The sequence below is a fragment of the Drosophila subpulchrella genome, chromosome 3L (assembly GCF_014743375.2).
Source record: "Drosophila subpulchrella strain 33 F10 #4 breed RU33 chromosome 3L, RU_Dsub_v1.1 Primary Assembly, whole genome shotgun sequence".
In the NCBI taxonomy this organism is placed as follows: domain Eukaryota; kingdom Metazoa; phylum Arthropoda; class Insecta; order Diptera; family Drosophilidae; genus Drosophila; species Drosophila subpulchrella.
In genome coordinates, this window is record NC_050612.1 from 5,807,041 (window position 1) to 5,826,872 (window position 19,832).

The 19,832-nt window shown below is 39.2% G+C and overlaps 2 protein-coding genes across 2 annotated transcripts in view; one reads left to right on the forward strand and one right to left on the reverse strand.

Moving 5' to 3' along the window:
• The window catches only part of LOC119555158, a gene marked incomplete at its 3' end in the record, with an annotated part of 98,111 nt that overhangs the window by 15,743 nt on the left and 62,536 nt on the right, over nucleotides 1-19,832 (reverse strand).
• The window catches only part of LOC119552888 (frizzled-2), a 99,374-nt gene that overhangs the window by 13,933 nt on the left and 65,609 nt on the right, over nucleotides 1-19,832 (forward strand). The window contains exon 3 of the mRNA XM_037862795.1: nucleotides 15,060-15,104. The gene's annotated coding sequence lies outside the window, so the exon portion shown is untranslated. The remainder of the gene's footprint in view (nucleotides 1-15,059; nucleotides 15,105-19,832) is intronic.

Here is a 19,832-nt window from a genome sequence, read left to right on the forward strand (position 1 = left end):
TAATAATATAAAAAGGGTATTTATTTTCCGCCCCTCATTATTTTGAATAAGATAGGGACAACATTTTTAAATTCCTTTTTTAGATTTCATTCTTATACCCTCCAGTATATCTTAAAAAAATATGTGCATTTTGCAGTCATGTTAAAATATGGATTCTAGAAATAATGTTTTTTTAAGGGTGTTTCCTTTTTTGTTAGTAGGTTTTTCTTTCCCGAATAAGTCCACATGCGTTCAAACACCACCGTTGGGAAGCCGCTGAAAAGTGGAAAACCAGTTGAAGTCCAAAGCGTTTGTCTCCTTTCGTTACTGCCTGCATAATTGAAAAATTATTTTTATGGAAATTCCACTTGCACACACACACTTTGGGGGAAACTTTAAAATTTAATAAACTTTTTACGGACCATTTACAACATTGCAGCAGCAACAACAGTATACGGAAAATCAACCGCGAAACATCAAAAGTCAATTTGTGTGTATTTTAAAAACTTTTAATGCACGCACAACATTTATTGAGGGCGGTGGTGGGCGGGTCGAGGGTAACGACATTGCAGGACATAAATGTGGCAATTTTACGCTTTTGCGGCGTTAAATTTTAATAACGGGACAATTCTGGTAACGAACCAGAGATACGAACGACCATGAGTATCTTGGGTTTACACGGGGAGCTCAGTTAAGGTTATAACATCTCAGGCGGTTCAGAATGAAAGAATTTGGGTTGGGATAAATAACTTTTTACGTTTCTCAACATTATGTTCTACGTTTAAAATCAGTACTTGTTTGGTTAATAACTATTTTTCATAAAAATTTTATAATATTGGGATTTCCAATAAAATAAACCATTACTTTTCTTTATAATCTGAAATTTTTTAATAAGTATTCTGCTTTATTTAAAGTTAACTTCAAGGGTAATATATTTCATTTATTGTTTGTTCTATAAAAATAGTATTTGATTCGTTAGAAGTTAACCAGTTTAATGGCTTTATGGCAATAAATACTATATTTTGCCATAAATGTATAAAAAATATTATACATTTTCAACCTTAAATTTTTAAATTTATATGGATAAAATAACACGAAAAGCCCCTATCAACATTAAAAAAAGAAATCCTTCATACTTTTTGCGGTTTTCCATACTTTGTCTGGTTTGTTTTGGGGCGAACCCCCTGCAAAATCGCGAATATGGTTATCGTAAAAACATTTATTGTGAATGCCAAGCGTCACCCTGTCCATCAGTTGTTGCCAACATTTAGAGCGTCAGTCAGTGCGCGATATTTGGAGCCAGGCTAATAGTTGTGCGGTGCTGCGTTGGTTTTTTGGCCAATTATGAAAATGACAGCCCTGTCTGTCGGCCAATAGAAATTCCCTGCTCTGCTGCGGTTCCTAATGTGATTAGCATAACAGGCAATAGAAGCGACAGCAGCCACCCAAATTAGTTTGATTAACAGGCCCTTAATCGGGCTTCGGGGGCGGATGGATTTGTTCGGGGCTTAAAAGCCTGACAGTTTTTGTGGAAAATGGTATTTGCGAAAAATATGCATTCATTTTCCATAAATTTCACTTCAGTCGAGTGCATTTGACGGGTACATTGTTCGGGGACTTATTTATTTATTATGTTGTTAAAAATCAAAGAGCGTTGGACAAACAAATGCAATTAAAATTTAAAAGCCAAAATATGAAAACTGAGTGCCATAATGCTCGAGCAGCTTGAGTTTTTGGGAAAGGATGACGAAGGGTGTTGGAAATGGATTTGCATATGTAAAATAAGCAAAAATATGTTTTCCATTACTCAAGTGGCCTGTCACTGAGACACTTGAGCTCGGTCAACGACAACAAAATGCAAATTTAATAAAAACAATAACCATGTGTAATTAAAGATACGTCAAAAGTTGAACACAAGTGCCAGAAACTGAGGGAGAAATAAATTGCAGACTGTGGGAAAATGTTATTAAGCTCTCCAAGCAGGACTTTCAATTAGTGAGGAACGATCGTACTTAACTTGTTTGTGCAAAATGTTGGCCAAAGGATTTAATTAAAAATATTTTAGTATATCCTTTGTCAGTCAAACTCATTTACTTAACTGTTTTATTAAAAGCACATAATTAAATCGAAACTGAATTAATAATATTTTAAAATAAAATATAAATTAATACATGTTGGCCAAAGGACTTAGTTAAAAATATTTTAGGATACCCTTCGGCGCTTAAACTGATTTACTTAACTATTGTAATAAGAGAAAATATTTACGGGGGAACTAAATTATAAAATTGTATAGGACAAGGATTTCTTTTGTGTATAAAATAAAAGGAAGGTTTTTAAAAATGATTTCGTTCCTAAAATATCTCTTATAGATATTTTCCATTTACGCCCCACCACTTGTTCGCTCCACACTCAATCTATCTCTCGGATACCCACTCCGCCACTCAGATATCCATCCATCTCAGAAACAACGATGCGGGAGACACATTTACAACTGGAAGTGTTTCCTTGGGCAAGTGGCGTGACCAAACGCGGAGCAAGTGGGTCATCAGCGCCAAAATAGTGGGCCAGTCCATCTCATTTGTCACTAGATTGCTTGCCACTTGCCACAGTTTGCACATTTGATTGCAGGCCGGCGATTGTATTTGGGCAATTTTTGCGACTTGTTTGCTTTTTAATAGACCCGACGCGTTCTGGCCAAAGTTGGGTGTGCAGTTGGCCGACTGGTTTTTTGTTTTCTGCGGCGTTCGCACCTAAACCGAAATTGGGGAAAATAAAGTCATTTATTTTGTGGCCGGCTGGAAAATTTAATTGAATCGAGGGGCTGGTGTGGGCACATTTCAACAGCTTTGGCTTAATTGTAAGCCCCGAGCACAGCGACACTTGAGATCCCCTTTCGGGCCAGAAAATTTTGATTGGACAATACAGAAATTGAAAGAGTCAACACAAATTATGCTCTTCTGTTTTGGTTGGGTTATTATTTTTACGCATTATTTACACACACCTTTCGGGCCGTGTTTGCATTACCATGAGGTGGGGACTTTGCCTTTAAGCCCCTGCTCTGCGAACCGCTCACGTTTTTGTTTTGGCCAGGTGGGACGGTAGCTATTCGAGGGGTGCGAGGAGGCGACCTCGCCGTTCTACAATTTCAGTTTCAACGCCTTCTCGTCACCGTTCTCCGGTTACAATGGGCCGAGTCGAAAAGTGGGGGAAATACGGTGGGGATTTCACCGAATCGAAGGCAGATCAATTGACAGCGGCTCAATTTTGTCATGCCTCGTTCGAAATTCTCATTTGCGTGGGCAATATGTTGTCGATAATTTTTTAAGAGGCTTTTTTCGCTCGATTCGTTGGCGGAACGCAATATTATTAACTTGAAATGGAAACTCTTGTTGGGTGTTTAAAGCAATGGGGTCTCTGGCATTATTAACGCCGTAAAAAGAGTTGTCAAAGTAGGCGACGGAAATGATTGGGGCTCTTTAGGAGTTTATAAAGCGAACTTAATGCTGGAAAATCGACTTTAATTTCACATTCAAGGTTAAAAAGAGATGCTTGATGATGGGATAATAATGTATCAAATTACAGATAACATTTTAGTTAGTCAATGAAAATATAAGGTTGGGACTTACCAAGTACAACATATTATAGATAAAATAACAATATAAAATAATAATCCATAGACAAATAACTATATATTGGCACACTGAAAGTATTAATGTATGTATAATGTATTAATGTTAAATTCAAAAAGACATTTAGATATAGTCTTGTGAATCGATGTTCATCTAAGCAGCTTAACAAAAACTGTAAATTACGCCCACCCTTCATAGGACATTCAAATCCTTAACCCATTTACATCATTTTACATCACAGTAAACCCAAAAACCCTGGGATTAGGTGCCTTTGTCGGATTCACCTGCTCAGAATGACCTACTTCCAAACTACTGCATCAGCAGAAAAGCCCAAGATTATCGCAAACTAACGTTGACACAGGCCGACTAAGATATTATTTCACTTCTATTTCAGGTTTCCTTTGACAAAATTCAGCTTCTGGGCGCGTTAGGTCCCACCCACTGGCTATGAAGGTCATTGGGGGCCATCTTGGGCATATCAGTGCCTCAGAATCGTCAGCCATTAAAGGCGCAGTATCCATTATAATACACAATAGTGTCATTGCCCAAACATCTACAAGGAGACGGGGCTTAGTTACATAATGGCGCCCAAAAAAAAACGGTCACAAAAAATGTGAAATATTTAAGGCAAAGTGTCACATAAAAATGACTTATCTGCCTGTATCAAGTGGCGGGTTGGGAGGAAAGCCGCCCCGCCACGCGCTGGAAAATTGTCAAGCGAGGAAAACTTGCGGTGGGGAAAAGCGAGGGGCGCTTGATGGTTCTTGGATGGGGATTGGAATATTGCCCTCGAGCACCAGAAGCGACAGTCGAGAGCTTCAGTGCGCTGGTCGTCATTTTATCTTTATGCCAAATCCAGTTGGGATTAATTGGTGGAGCCGAAAGGGAGGGTTCTCAAAAGGAGACAGACAGAGGGATAGAGGGCCTGAAAGAGACGGCAGGAAGACACCAGATTCGTGAGTGTTTGTAATTTAATAATGTGAGGCAGGCCCAAGCTAGATTGGCAAGACTTTGCCAGCCTGATATCGTTATCATTGCCATTGCGGCAGTAACTTGTGGTTAACGTGGGGTAAAAAGGGTATACTAGACTGCTCGAATTTAATAAATCCATCATTATAAAGTTCCCCATTATTTTGAATAACAATCAAAACAATCAAATCCGTATTTCACCTTTTAAATTGTAATATTACAATAAAAAAGTGTTCCATGATATGAAAGAAAATTCAAGGAAACATCTTTTTTAATTATCCTACTAGTTTCCTAACTGTATTTAATCCATCTATTTAATACTTTCAAAATGTAATATGAATAAAAAAAGTTTTTCATGAAATAAAAAATAACTCAAAGAAACACCTTTTAAAATCCTATCCCATTACTTACTACTATTACTACTTTTTGCAGGGTATCAAGCATTCTGTACTCAGAACACTTATGGCTATATTGTTCGGGGAGTCACCCATGCAACTGGGCCCATCATTCATTCATTCATTCAAGTGGCTCGCTCAATTTGCGCTGCTCTTGCTTAAATCGCATTAAATTGGGCGCCTGCCTCAATGCTGTGTCAGCATACAATTTGCAAGAACTGTGCACATATATACGCCAAGTACATATACTTTGTATAGTATAGATAGACATATAAAATTGTACTTGTATCCGCCTCTAAATTGAGTTTTAGTGCATGTTTACCCACGCAAATTGCTCGACTGACTTTGCCATAAATCTAACTAAGTGCGATTGCGTGGGGCGCGGGAGGGGTTATCTTTTATACAAAAGAAGGGGGGCGTGGAGGGGGTAGCTCATATGCAATTTGAATTTTTTATATTCCTTTTTATATGCAAAATAAATTATAAGTATTATGTACTTGACTATTTATTGCTGACAAGCAGACTTCAGATAGTCGGCCGATTGATAATGGAACTGGAGGGGCTGAATATTTATAGGGAGGAATAAATATACATATATCGCTAAAAAGTAGAGCAATCTGCAGTGCGACACAGTTTCGCCATCTTAATTACCATTTATTGGCGCGCTGAAGGCAAATCAATCGCCCTGTCGATGGCGTCAGCTTTAACTAAACGTCAAATTCAGCCGAGACTGTAATTAGTTTTCGTTTTACAGATTTAATTCAAGTCGAATTAGGTATTCCCTTTAATAGTCAGGGTTATTGGTATATTAAAAATGCTCACATTAAGTGTAACATTTCACCTGCTTCACTTTTTATGTATCTAATTTATTAAATAACTTCAAAAGAGGTAACATTTGTTAATGGAGTGTAAAAACAACATTAATTTTAGAATGTGATCCATTTTTAGTGACTGCCCCAGAAAGTTGTCTAGACAGAGTCTTTTACTGACCTGTTTAAATATTTAATACCATTTACATTCCCGAAACGTATCAACCAAGACGTCTCAGATCTCCGACTTCATTATAGAGTAAAGCCGTTCGAGCGGCTCAAGCAGTCCCGACTTAACTAATTAAAGCAACTCAAATAAATTGTATTTCCTTTACAAACTGCGGCCCCGCCCCCTTTTAGCCTTTGGTCGCCCACTCCAGATCTAAGTAAATGCATTCGCTTTGGCCTATAAAAGGCAATGGGCTAATTAAAAGAATTTGCCGGCTTGTTCAGCGCACTTACCCAGAACTCCCTCTCTTTCGCTCTTTGTGTCTGTCTCTTTCTCGTGGCTAAAACTTAACTAAGTATGTTGTATCGCAATGAAACCGTTGAAAGAGAAATGCAAATGGATTTCTATGTCAATTGAGACTCTGGGAAAAATATTCACACAGGGAAAAATAATATTAATTTAAAGTATGAATATGTTACGTTAGATTATTATAATGAATCTTGTCAACGGCAAACTAAATTTAACTTAAATAACAAGAAAGAGGACATTCACACTAGAACTGACTTTATAGATATAAAGTATACATTTTGTGGTATTTCTTAGTTGTCAAATGCAGTGTCGGTTTAAATATAACTCTAAAGTTGAAATCAATGACCCATTTATCAATATTTTAGCTCGGTGCCTGTCATATCATCAGCATGGTGCTGTCATTAGAAGTCACTCGTCAATGCACTTGACTTATTTTTCCTCCATCCCGGCGGGAATGTGAAATTGTTTACGTCTATTTTGCATACAAATTGCTTTAGTCGAGAGCTGAATAAAAAATCTTCCAACGGACCAGAGCCATATCTATGTACACAAGATGTGCAAATGAGTATAATATGTCATTGTCAGCGACAGACTTGCATTTTCCATCTTAGTCAGCAGCAGAGGCTCAAAGACCTCGCACACACGGCGTATGCTTAATGTGCTGGGGTGAAATCAATAGGCTCTGGTGTGCCAAATTCAATTTGGAGTAATTTGGGTGGTGAACATTTAAGTTGCGCAATTGCGGGCTACACTTTCGCACCACCCGCTGGTCAGCTCATAAATTACACCCAAGTCTACCACCAGAACGGAGATTGACTAAGATAATACCACCCCGGAAAATCAAATCAGGACCCGGGGAGAAGACAAAGCGACGTGACTAAAAAAGAACTCCCATAGAATTTGCATGTAAGAGTAAAATAAAATTTAATTACGCTTGTCGCCTGTCAGTCCTCATTAAACGAAAAGCGCCAGACAAGGATAAGGAAAAGGAAAGGCCAGTTGCCGGACGAATTACACGAATTCAATTAAGGATCCCAACCCAAGGTGAAGGAGAATTCGAGGGGCGCACAGGTGCGAGGTTTTGGATTCAGTCCAGCCGAAAGAAAAGCTCACTCAATGAATTGAAATGGGCCATCGTGTACGGGCGGGAATTGCCGTTTTTGGGGTACTGATGGTCGAATTAGGAGGAAAGTGTCTAGAAATGGAAGGGGGTGAGAATAGGGTGGGTAACAATAAGGTCTAACATTACCATTAAGGTTACATTTAAGGGGGTATTGGAAAAACATTTACATGTTTGGGCTGTTTTCTTTAAATGATACTATTTATTTAATTTATTTTATTTTAACAAATTAAAGCTAGTATATAATACTAAAATTAATATTAAATGATACTATAGTTTATATATTTAGTATTTTTATACCCGTTACTCGTAGAGTAAAAGGGTATACTAGATTCGTCGGAAAGTATGTAACAGGCAGAAGGAAGCGTTTCCGACCCCATAAAGTATATATATTCTTGATCAGGATCACTAGCCGAGTCGATCTAGCCATGTCCGTCTGTCCGTCTGTCCGTCTGTCCGCCTGTCCGTCTGTCCGGATGAACGCTGAGATCTTGGAAACTATGAGAGCTAGGCTCTTGAGATTTGGCGTGCAGATTCCTGAGCTTCTTACGCAGCGCAAGTTTGTTTCAGTAGAGTGCCACGCCCACTTTTACGCCCACAAACCGCCCAAAACTGTGGCTCCTACAGTTTTGATGCTAGAATAAAAATTTTAACTGAAATGTATTGTTCTCATCAATACCTATCGATTAACTTTAAAAAAAGTTTGCCACGCCCACTTTATCGCCCACAAACCGCCCCCATACTTCAAAAAATCGTAAATATGAACGTGGATATCTCGGAAACTATCAAAGATATAGAATCACGGTTTCAGATTTAGATTCCGTAGCTTTGTACGCAGCGCAATTTTGATACGCGAATATGCCACGCCCACTCTAACGCCCACAAACCGCCCAAGCCTGTGGCGCCCACAATTTTCATGCTAGATACAAAATTTTAACTGAACTGTATCGGTCTCGTCAATACCTATCGATTGACTAAAAAAAAATTTGCCACGCCCACCCTAACGCCCATAACGCTTAAATCTGTCTACCGCCGGTAGGTGGCGCATTTCAGTCTTGCTTTGCTGCTTGCTTATTTCCATTTCCCTTTGGTCCCTTTAGCTGAGTAACGGGTATCTGATAGTCGAGGCACTCGACTATAGCGTTCTTTCTTGTTTTTTATAAATTTCGGGACAGAGATCCCAGAATTTCGAAGAATGCGTTTACTTAGCTTAATTATTTATATTAATAAATTCGTCCTGGCAAGCTGCGCCCAGAGCGTCATAAAACCATAATAAATTCACTAACATAAAATATGCAAAAATTTCTTTTGCCAATCAGGACAAACTAAAATGCAATAAGTAAATTATCCGAGCGAAATTCCCAGCGAATGAAACAGTTCCCAGAACGATAAGCAAATTGATAAATTATATGGGGAATGAAAACGGTCGGCTGGGGCCGAGGACATAAAATAAAATTGCAAATTAGTTGCATATCAACTGACCATTAGCATTTCGTTTTCGGCATTTTAATTGAAATTTCATATGCCTATGGTGGCGATTTTCGGAGTGGCGTCGTCATGGCGCCAAACTTTCTGTCAACCGAAAATGTAGATAGGATAGGAGAAAGCTCTGCTCGGGTCTGCTGCTTTGCATATCAATCTAAAAATCAATTAGAACTTGCCCGGGCCACAGAGCCCCCAGTTGGGGGAACTTTTTTCATTAAAAATGAGCGCCCAGCCTGGATTGGTGGGCCAAAAAGTCGAACCTGGCAGCAGGAACTTTAGCAAAAATGTATAATTACAGGCGTTTACGGAGCGCTCTTCTATCTACCGCCTGATTCACTTGCTAACTCCGCACCATGTTGAATATCTGTTTTTTAAAAGCAAAACCCGCTTACAGTTTACATTTCAAAAACAACGCACACATCCAGTGCACGCATGGTTTGTACACAGCGAGAAATCGTACAAAATAACTGATAGTATGATATATGATATAAATAAAACATGCAGAAATAAGTTTTAACTTTTCGGTGTATGTCGAAACATTCCGAATTGATTTTTGTTACAAAATTGTTTTTTAAGTAAGGAGGTTCTACAAACATATATTTTTTTAATTTTTTAGATATGTTAAATTGTTTTTCCCTATTATCTTTCTCTTTTCTGAGCTTCTTTTAAACCTAAATATTTTTATTTTTCCCTGTGCATCAGCGTTGGTTGGTTTATAGAAAAAATTTGCATAAAGTGCGCATAAATTATGCCGTGAAAAAAGTTATAATACCATACTTACAGGGCGAGGACGATGGCGAGGACTGAGGTCTGAGGGGGGATAGAAGGAGAGGAGGCGATGTGCGCCAGATATCCTATCCCTCGGCCCATCCTTCGCCAGGACTCTCAGGTGTGTCCGGGTGACACAAACTGAACAACTTTTCAACACGGGCGAGCAGAGTTGCTTGTGCCCCTCCGATTTCGCTTACATTTAAGTGAAACACCCAAACACAAATACCAACTCCATGGCTTGCAAGCGGGCAACAAATTTGTTTAACAAAATTTTCATAAAATAATGCAAAAGTTTGTTGTTGCTATAATTCATTTGAAGGAGCCAACAGGACTCTGTCGCAGCTGTTGTCGCTCACTTGGAGTTTGTTTCCAGGCAAGGGCGAAAGCATTTCCCCATTATCAATTCAGGGGAAAGCCGGAAAAAGGGGGATCCTTCAGGCAATCGGGAAAACTAATGAGCGACTTGGGGCAGAAATAGTTGGGTTCGTTTGGGGGCTAAGCTGAGTTTTGGATTATTTTCGTATTAAGATTAACGGGGTCGGAAAATAACCCCTATATAAGTTTATCTCAGCAGCTGTCACAAAAGTTTATGATTTGAATATAACCGACTGGTAAGTTGTTCTGCGTTGGTAGTTGGGGTGATGAAGAAACTTTGGCTTAGGTTAATACAATAGTAATCAATTTATGGCAAGTCCCTAATCATCCAATTAAATGGAGCTTTATTATTTTGTTAAAATTTTCTACATTTTAAATTAGATTTGTCCTGTTATTACAGCAATTAAAAAATCAATGTTTTTGTTTGGGATTACTAAATGATTCGTTTGTAATAATTGCTGGTCTCTCTTAATATCAGGTTTCACTGCATTCGATTCCCACTGCTTTGTAAACTTTTCCCATCAACCCTTAGCCCGACTTTAAACTCTTTAAATCACTCCCCCTCTTACATAGTTAATGGCCCTGACAGTGGCTTTGCATTCTCTCCATATCTATTCTGTATAAAAAAGGCTAACGCTTACCATATCTCACCCAGTCCCACCCCCTTTGGGATTCGCACCAGCTGCACTTTAACTAAACTCTAATGCAAAATTCATGGCCAGGCAGAAAAATAACCAGAGTTGCTGTAAAAGTGGGAGGATTCGGAAGACTCTTCTGCATTTAGTATGCAACCAGAGTGGAGTTGAGTCGAGTCCTGAAAATGACCATCCAGACACTGGTGGTGACCACAACAACAAGTGAACTGAACTGAACTGAACTGAGCAGAGCGGAACCAAAACCATCGGGGGATATGAAAAGCCCAGCACGAACTAAACTCAAATTGGAGTGACTTGGTTGGAGGCTTATAAAAATTGCATGAAGGAAGTGAGCAATGGCAGCATGCCATTTTGCTCTCTGATTGATCGTTTGGAGGAACAAGTAATAAAACAGTCTCCAAAATAATGATAGCACAACTCTAAACTTGAGCGAAACCAAAGGAAATCTTAGGCAGTCCAGCTTTGAAAAAAATGGGTTTGTTGAACAATAGATAGCTCTACCGATTGTAACGACTGTTGAAAAATTTTAGAGTCATCGATGGTTTGTGCCCATCATCGATAGTATCTCTTAAAAAAATAATTTATATCTGAAACTATTTTTGCCATTAGCCAGTGTTTCTCTAAAAAAATGTACTTCTCTACAGATTTGAAGTGTTTTTCAACGAATATTGGAATTTAGTTATATATTATAGAAGTATTTTAATCGCTCAAGATCAACATTAATCTTAGTTTCATTTTAGTTATAAATAAATCTAGATCAATTATTTACTCCACCATTATGCTTACATTTAAATACAAAAATACTTGAGTATTGTTTGTTTAAGTATCATTAATTGTTCTGAGCTTTCAAAAATTTTCGATAGTATCGATGGTAATCACTATCTACAGCCAAATTTATCGATGATGCATTGATGTTATCAACCCTACAAATAGTAAGTTTATTTTATTAAACTAAAAAATTGTAATATGTTCTTAAGACTTCAATTAGCTTAAAAATTCAAAACATTTTTTTAATACACAAACAAATTTGAATCCTAAAACTTGATAATATAAATTTATAAATGGGTGTAGAAAAGTCTTATTTATTTTAAAGTATTCGGGTAAGTAATATTACTGGGAGATTTCTTAAGTGGCCCACTTTAGATGTATAGAGCATTTTGGGACAACCCTGAAAATGTCCCCTAACTAATGATCCCATAACTCAAAACTTGAGAGAACCTAATTTCCTTGTCTCTTTGGATCCCCGTTTGTATATACACTCCGGGCAGCAGAAAAAAACTAACCGCAAATTAGCTTATTTGGCATTTTTACAGTCGTTTCATTTAATTTACACAAACAAATTTGCGCCTGGCCAGACAAACAGCCAGAGAGCCAGGCAACCGAGCAGCCAAACATCCAAACAGCCAAACATTCAAACTGGCTAACAGACAATGGCGAGCCAACGAAGCGCGCCGTCAGCCCCATAAAAGTAATGAAGCTGTTTAGGCGTCTCTAAGTAGTCGTCGGAAGTTGGAAACGATGGCTCCTCCATGTCTTGTGTCAGCGGGAAAATGCCCCCGTGCTTAGTTTTCCTTTTTTTGCCCGGTCGGAGGTGGTAGTGCAAAGGGAACTCCGCCCGCTTTTCCTGGCGTTAGTTTCTGCCCTCTACGTTCATTCAAAATTCATGAAGTTGGCGCCGTTTTTATACACACGCCCCTTAGTCTTTCGGCAAAGAGGTTCCTTCAACGGTTGAAAGCCTTTCGCACATAACGCTATATTGCTAAACGAAATTTACCCAAACTGAAATGCCGAAATGCCTTTGGCCCGAACGTCTCATTACGATTTTTCTTACACCTTCACGGCTGATGATATTTCATGGTCCTTGCTGGATTTATTTCCCCCATTCCCATTAAAGCCAATTAGCGAGCGTCTTGAAGGCGTATTATTTTGATGGAAATTTCTTTTGTTTCGCCGTGCTTGGGCCTCTCAGAACTGAAGAACGTCGAACTATTTTGCATTTACTTATTGCCTGTCGCCATGGCATCGTCACCTGTCCAAGGGCTTGCCAAAGGATGGAAATCCTCCCTGGCAGCTAGTTTGGAATGGTGATGATAAGGCGGCTATCTTAGAGCTGATAAAAAAGATTTTATTTCTTTTCTGAAATCTTTTTTATTATGTATCTTCTAGACGTTTAGTATTTTTAATTTACAATTAAATTTGGGTATTTTTATAGATGTGAAGGTTTTTTTTTCATATATTTCTGTACTAATGGCAACAGCATTTTTTCAGTTGGCATTTCCATTCTCGGGCCCCGACATCTAAGTGAAATCTAGCTAAATCCCGTCAGCACTGCCAGGCCACAGACAAGTCCTCCTGGATAAATGTCTTTTACTTGCCATATTTCACTGCAGCCAACTTCTTTTTAATGAAATCCACTTTCATATGTAATTTTGCCATCAGGAGAGGCTTTGCCGCTCTGCGATACCGCTTCCTCGCCAGACTGGCAGGAGGAGTCCTTGTCGAGGATGATTTTCCTGCTGGATGCCGAACCGCCCAAGACAAAAGCCGCTCGACGTCGTTGACGACGCTTTTCGCTTTGTGTCTGGCCATAATTTCCCCCAAGAGCTGCCTGAATAAGAAGAGGGGAAAAGGACGAGAGGCAGGACGAGGACCAGGAGCTAGAGCAAAGTTAAGCAAAACTTTGTTATTTGTTTTAAGTGGCAGGTTGTGAGACGCACGCTAGCTACTCGCAGACTGCCTCCGAGGGTTGTTCTCCTTTTCGTCCTCGTTCCATTCAACAGTTCATAAAGTTAATTTTACCACAGAAATTATGTTAAAACGATATATGGCGAGGCAAGGATTTTTGGCAAATGTCCCCTCTTTGGCATCTTCTTCGACTTTTCCCTCAGTTTGTGGGAACTGCAGCAGAAGTTATTGGAAATGGCATTAGGGCGCGGAAGGTTAAGGAACTTTTCCGACAACTTTTCCAACCCCTAAGACAGCGTTGCGTATGCGTAATTAGTAACCCTGCGCCCTCAGGTAGCAACTTTTTTGCCTTCGGCGTTATTTATGGATATTAAAGAGGAATTCCGCCTTATTGAACTGTCAACCTTAAGCCAAACAAATTGCGTTCGAGGTCGGTGGAGTATCAGAAAAACTATTTCGGAGAAGTTGTGATTTTTTGTGCTCGGCCAGGGCGTAGAGAAATCAAAGCAGCAGCCATCGCGCAGTCAAGAACTTTTGATTATAACAAATGTTTGCGGCTCCTGGGAGAGTGGGAGATGATTGCTGGTGGCCAAAAAGATACACTCGCATCTGTGGGTGTGTGTGGGCCTCCGACAATGACAGTTGATAATAAATCTCCCTTGGCCAGTCGGAATATGTGCGCCATGCGCCATTAGAAACGCCAAGGGACTCGGCCAACAATATAGCCAAATAAGATACCAGCACAAATAAATGTAACTCCTGTTTGGCACGAAACAACTTTTGCAAGTTATTGTCGGTTTGAAATGGTCATTTCAATTTGAGGGGCTTGCGGAAAGATCTGCAGATAGGGCATGATTGCCAAGAGATGGGTAATGTATAGGTACTGTGAGCAGGAAGTCTGTTACATTCACATCAGAATATATTTTAAGCTTCGAACTATTTAATGTCATTTATTTTTCATTTGCTTTAGTTAAGTTTAAGTTTTACGTTTTTTTCAGTTTTAATAAAGTTAAATCTCAAAAATATATTGATATTTTAAAATGTATATATATTAACGCCGTGTTAAACTTTTAGGGTTTTATATGAGTTCCACTGCATGAAACCACACCACGACTTAAAGAAATATTCTCACATCAATGCATAGTTCTAACATAAGTTTTTTATTCCGAATGTTGTACAGAAAAGATTTAGATAGAAGAAAAGATTTATTTCGAATGCCAACTTAAAATGATTTATAGATACTTGGGGAGTTGAATATTTAAGACAGTCTTTCTTTCGCCATGCTTCATTCCTTTTTCTACCCATTCCCGATCATTTACTTTTATTTATTTCAATAAAAAAGGAGACCAAAGTAACTGCCTGTCACAGGCCATAACTGGACAAGGCTTTTGGCTCCTTCTTACCACTTTCGGGACTGGTCTATGAAAAACTTTTCCATTTCCTCTAGTCAATGACAGACTCTTTTCATTAGGCAAAAGGCACTCGACGCAAAGTTGGTGGAACTTTTCCCTTGTTATAGCTGGTTCTTGGGTGCCGGCCAGGAGTTTGGACTTGGACCCTGGTCAGTGGTTGGGCGCCATGTGACATGGGCAGACATTCCACAAGTCTGCACAAGTATGACCATGTAATGGCATGTGTTTTGTCGGCTTTCGGGAGTCACTTCATCTCGAACTTTGGACTAACAAACCGTTTTTTCTCCTCTTTGCAGACCTTTGCCGGGAAGCCTTTAAGCCATCTATAAACAGGAACAACGGTAAGTGTCAAAAATTGTTGGTATTACTTAGGAAACGGAAGGGTTGTCCTTGTCCCACCTTTTTCTGAGTGAGTGAGTGACATTTGCCAGAGCGCCTAATTGTAGGCAATTAATTTCTGGCACATCAAAGCAACGGAAGGAAGTTTAACTGGCAGGAAGAGCAAACAAGGAAGACAGCAAAGCAAATGCAGCTGGTGTCCGCTTTTGGGGGTTGGTTCGGATGGCCTGGTCTGGTTTTCCAACCCGAGGAACCGCGACTCTCCGGCTAACCGCACCTTTTTAACCCTTTATTCCCGTGGTTGGGGGCTAAGAGCAGAACGACATCGAACCGGAAACTTTATGCAGCTCTAGTGCGATGGCCGAACAGAGAGTGCTCGGCCGAAAAGCAATTTGACTGCCATTGACCGGGCGTTAAGTAATAATGAAGAACGGAACGTAGAAAAATCCATATTAGATAGCCACGATGGCGTATACGCAATATCTATCCCTCGATTTTTTTGTGCGTTGTACAGACGCGGGTAAAGTTCTAGGGGTGATTCTATCTTAAATTACATTTCGTGGTGGTTAAAAATAACTGAGAATTTCAAAAAATTTTAAGTAAAATTATTAGATAATGTATATTCATATATATTTGGTATTTCGCCTTTATATTTGCGATAATTTCATTACGTAATTGTGCCTAACCTCATAGTTTTACTCAAAAAAAATTAATATTACTAGTTTTAAATGTTATAATTTTAAGTAATATATTTTAGTAATAATGAAGCCTCTTTGATTTTTTTTTACCCGTTGTTGTGTAACGTTTTTTTTGTCGAGGACTTATGGAGCAGGTCAAAGGGTGTGATGGCCAAATAAAATATTTATGAATTGCCTAACCAACGGACGAACCGAAAATTTTGGGGAGCGATTTAATTGCATTACCCGAGATATCTCCCAGTCGATAAGTCCTAGGAAATAACCCGCCCATCTCCCCGAGTATCATGTGGGGTGTGCGTGTGTGAGCAAGGGTGGATGTGGATTTTGGGGACTGAAATGGGAATTGGTTCGGCTTTTTGGGTAATTGTGGCTACAGGGCAAAAGGCATTACAAGTGTAGAACCTGTATTCTCGCCGCTTTTTGTGGGCATTTTTGGGGTTCGGGGGATTGTATTGCCTGCAGACTCTGTTGCGGCGAAAATTTGCGAAATCAATCGTGTGGAAATTGTACAAAATGGCTTTCCGAACACTAAATCAAAGGGAGGAAAAGTCGAGGCAAGTGGCAATGAGCTTGACAAAGGATGAGACAAAAAACCATCAGGAAGTGTAGAGAAATTTTATGTGAACCAGTTCTGGATGAAACCCAGAAAGTAAGGTTATGTGGTTCATAGAAAATATAGCGAATCCTAAATAAGTTTTAACAGTTAGTTTGTTCTAAAATCAAGCATACCAATGACGATATCCGTAAAGATTGGTTACTGCATTAAAGTTCCATAAACGTATTTTATTTCAACGATTATTTTATTCCTGTACTTTATTTCTTTTCATTCAAACTCGCTCCTTTATTCCTTTTAATTTATTTGCTATTCACTTTTGTTTGTTGTTTTCGTCATCAAATTCTATTTCAACACATTCACATGCAAATAGCTGTAGTCTCTTCATTTCTTTCCGCGTTCTTTTTCCCTCCCTTTTGCTGTGTATCTCTAAGCGTTAATGTGCTCAATTGTTTGTTTGCCTCGTGCCCCATTCGCCGAGTTTTCCCACCCCACTTTTCCGCCCATCGCTTCATTGTCAACGCGGCGTTGTGAAAATTAATCAAAAAAACTTTTGCCAAACAACATTTTCAATTGACAATTTAAACTTTTATCTCGGAAGACATTTTACATAAAAGTTTTGTGTTAAAAATTCGCCCAACTAAAAATGAAAAATGCCGACTGGCTTCTCGGCCTCCGTTACTTAAAGGAAAACCGAGACCGAGGAAAAGGGGGCCAAGTCACTTGAGTAGGCAGCTCACAGACTATCAAAACTTTTGACGCTTAACTTGGTAGCTCCAGGAATCCGAGTTCTGGAGGGGCCTGCCTTTTGTCTTGGCTTTGTTGTTTTCTGGCCCTATGATAGCTGCGTAAGCGACGCACAACACTAGGAAAAGTGGGCTTCGGAATAGGTAAATATTTGGGGGCAGGGCGCTGGGAAAACCCCTTTGGGGTTAGCAGGGGGAGCCAGAAGGTTTTCGCAACGAGGCGTTGAAACCAGACCTGCAGACCTGCCACCCAAATCTCCTGCCCTCAGCGTACGCACTTTAAGATGGTTTATGCGCAGCAAATGTTATGATATTGCATAGTCTCTTTTATCATCAAAAGTGAATTGGAAAATAAGATTAATGAGTAATGTTAGCACAGTTTATATAAGAACTAGTTAAAAGTTATTTAAAAAAAACTATGCCCACAATAAACGTCTACAGGAATGTCAAGAAATATTTAGGATCTTCCTCATAAAATATGTATTCAAGTATTAATATTGATGAAAATAAATCTAAATCCTTTTTTTGTTAGATGCAGTATTAGTAGATCAATAAAAGTGATAACAGTGGCTACGAAGATCTGAATGCTAAGGAATTGGTTCTTTTAGATATGATTATCATATGGTGCTTCAATATTTTTGAAGGATTGTTCACAAGTAACCCTTTTGACTTTTTGCCTCCGCATAAACCTTTTAAATAATCTAACTAACCAAACAAAAGTGAGTTCTCCCTCGGTCGTGTCTCTGCGTATTTATTTACATTTTACAAGCCCCAACGAAGCACATACGCACGTGAATACAAGGAGCCAGGACAGGAGTCCTGAAACATGACAACCAGGCGCAAAATTATGCACAGAGTTGCCATTTGGCATCTCCCTCTCACCGCTTATGGGCCAAAAATCCCAGAAGCGTTAGCGATGTCAGCGATGATGTTGCTGTTGCTGCTGTAGATGTTGCTGTTGCTGTTGCTGCCGTTGCTGTTGCTGCTGTTGATATGTGTGCGACAGGCGGCAACAAGGTGGGATGAAACCAGGAACAGCCGCAGATACAGACGCACACTCAAGGACCTCCGCAATGGGGGGTTCCATAGAGGAAAATTCAATATGGCGACGGGGCTGCTGCTCCAACTTCCAACTGCCAACTTCTGACGGATGACTGCCCCTGCGACTCTGCCCACAAAAGCCTGGCAAGAAAAACCAACAGCATCCGGAAAAGCAGCAATCAAGTGGAAGCGGGCTTGTGGTGTCATGTGCTTGGCTTATTTGATAAATGTCTGTTGGCTCTTAGGACGAGATAATACCTTATTTCGGACTACCTGTAGATGACAATCATAAGTTTAATGGAATTGTTTGAACATTCGAGTTTAAAAATACAATCAAATCGGTTGTATAACATTATAGCAAATTCTTTAAGATCCTTTAAACATTTTGTTGAATTTATACCTAAATTAAATGCTTATCATAATCATTTATAGCTCGAAAAACTTTTATAAGAATCATGTTGTACTTCAGCTATATATCCCTCAAAAAACCTTTTAAAACTGATTTATTATAGGGCAGTCAACATATTTTCGCGAGATATTGTTATTAGCTTTCCCCTCCTCTTGGTTAAGAATAGGCAGCAATCTGTTTTTGATGATGTCTTCACTGCCAATGATTTCCCTTCTTGTCGACACTCACATTTTCTGCGATTTTATTGTAGGCATCATTCTGAGAATTTGTGCTGATTCCGATTTAGTTTGATTTCGCTCTGAGCGACGCACAAACAAAATGCTTGGCAAACTTTTCAGCGGGTGAAACTTTGAACATAAATTGCTTATCGCATTCTCAATTCTCCTCTGAGCATATATATGTACTACACGATAGGGCCTAAACAATAATTTTCATTTATGCAGATGCGAAGCAGGGGGAAAACTTTGGCGAGCTTGCCTGTAATCCAATTTACCTAACAACAATTATGGAAAAAGGCGAGCGCAAATTATGTATTATAATTTATGTTAATTACTCAATTACATTTGAGCCTCCAGAAGTACGAGAAGCAGGAGCCCTCCCCTCCCCCCAATTATAAATTCCAAACACAAATGCGCCTCATTAATAAATATGAAACGTCAATGGGGGCGAGCGACACTATCGCTGGAAGAAGGGGAAGGTGTGGGCGTGCCATAAAGATTACGCAAGAAATCAATATTCGAGTGGGCCGAAAAAGGGGTTGAAGTGCCCAGGGAAGAAACGGAAAATCCGAGTGTTACGCACTCCAAAACTCTTGACTCCTGAGCCGGGGCCCTTAAATTTAAATAAATTACACACGTTCGACTTTTTCAGTTTGACTAACTTCTGCTTCTTACCCAATCTCGTCGTATTCTCCTTCTCCTTGGGGGTTGACATACGAGCCAGCAATTTTTCAAGGGCAACTTCTCGAACTCCACAAGGTAAAACAAAAGGGGCGCCAAAGCTATAGAACTTACACTATGAAAAACATAGCACCAACATTTACTTTTGACTATCTCCTGTTTTTATATTCTCTTAAAATATTAATTTGAGGGAATAGTCTAAAAGTTTTTTTACAAGTATAATATCTAGTTCTGTTCTAATCCATTAATGCCCAATGGTTTCTGACTTTGATTAACTTTATTTCGGTAAAAGAATATCATGAAGCATTTTTAAAGGTTGATCAAGAACTACTATAAAAGTGAAATCTTTAAAAATTGATTTACAATTTTCCTCGAAGTGTATAA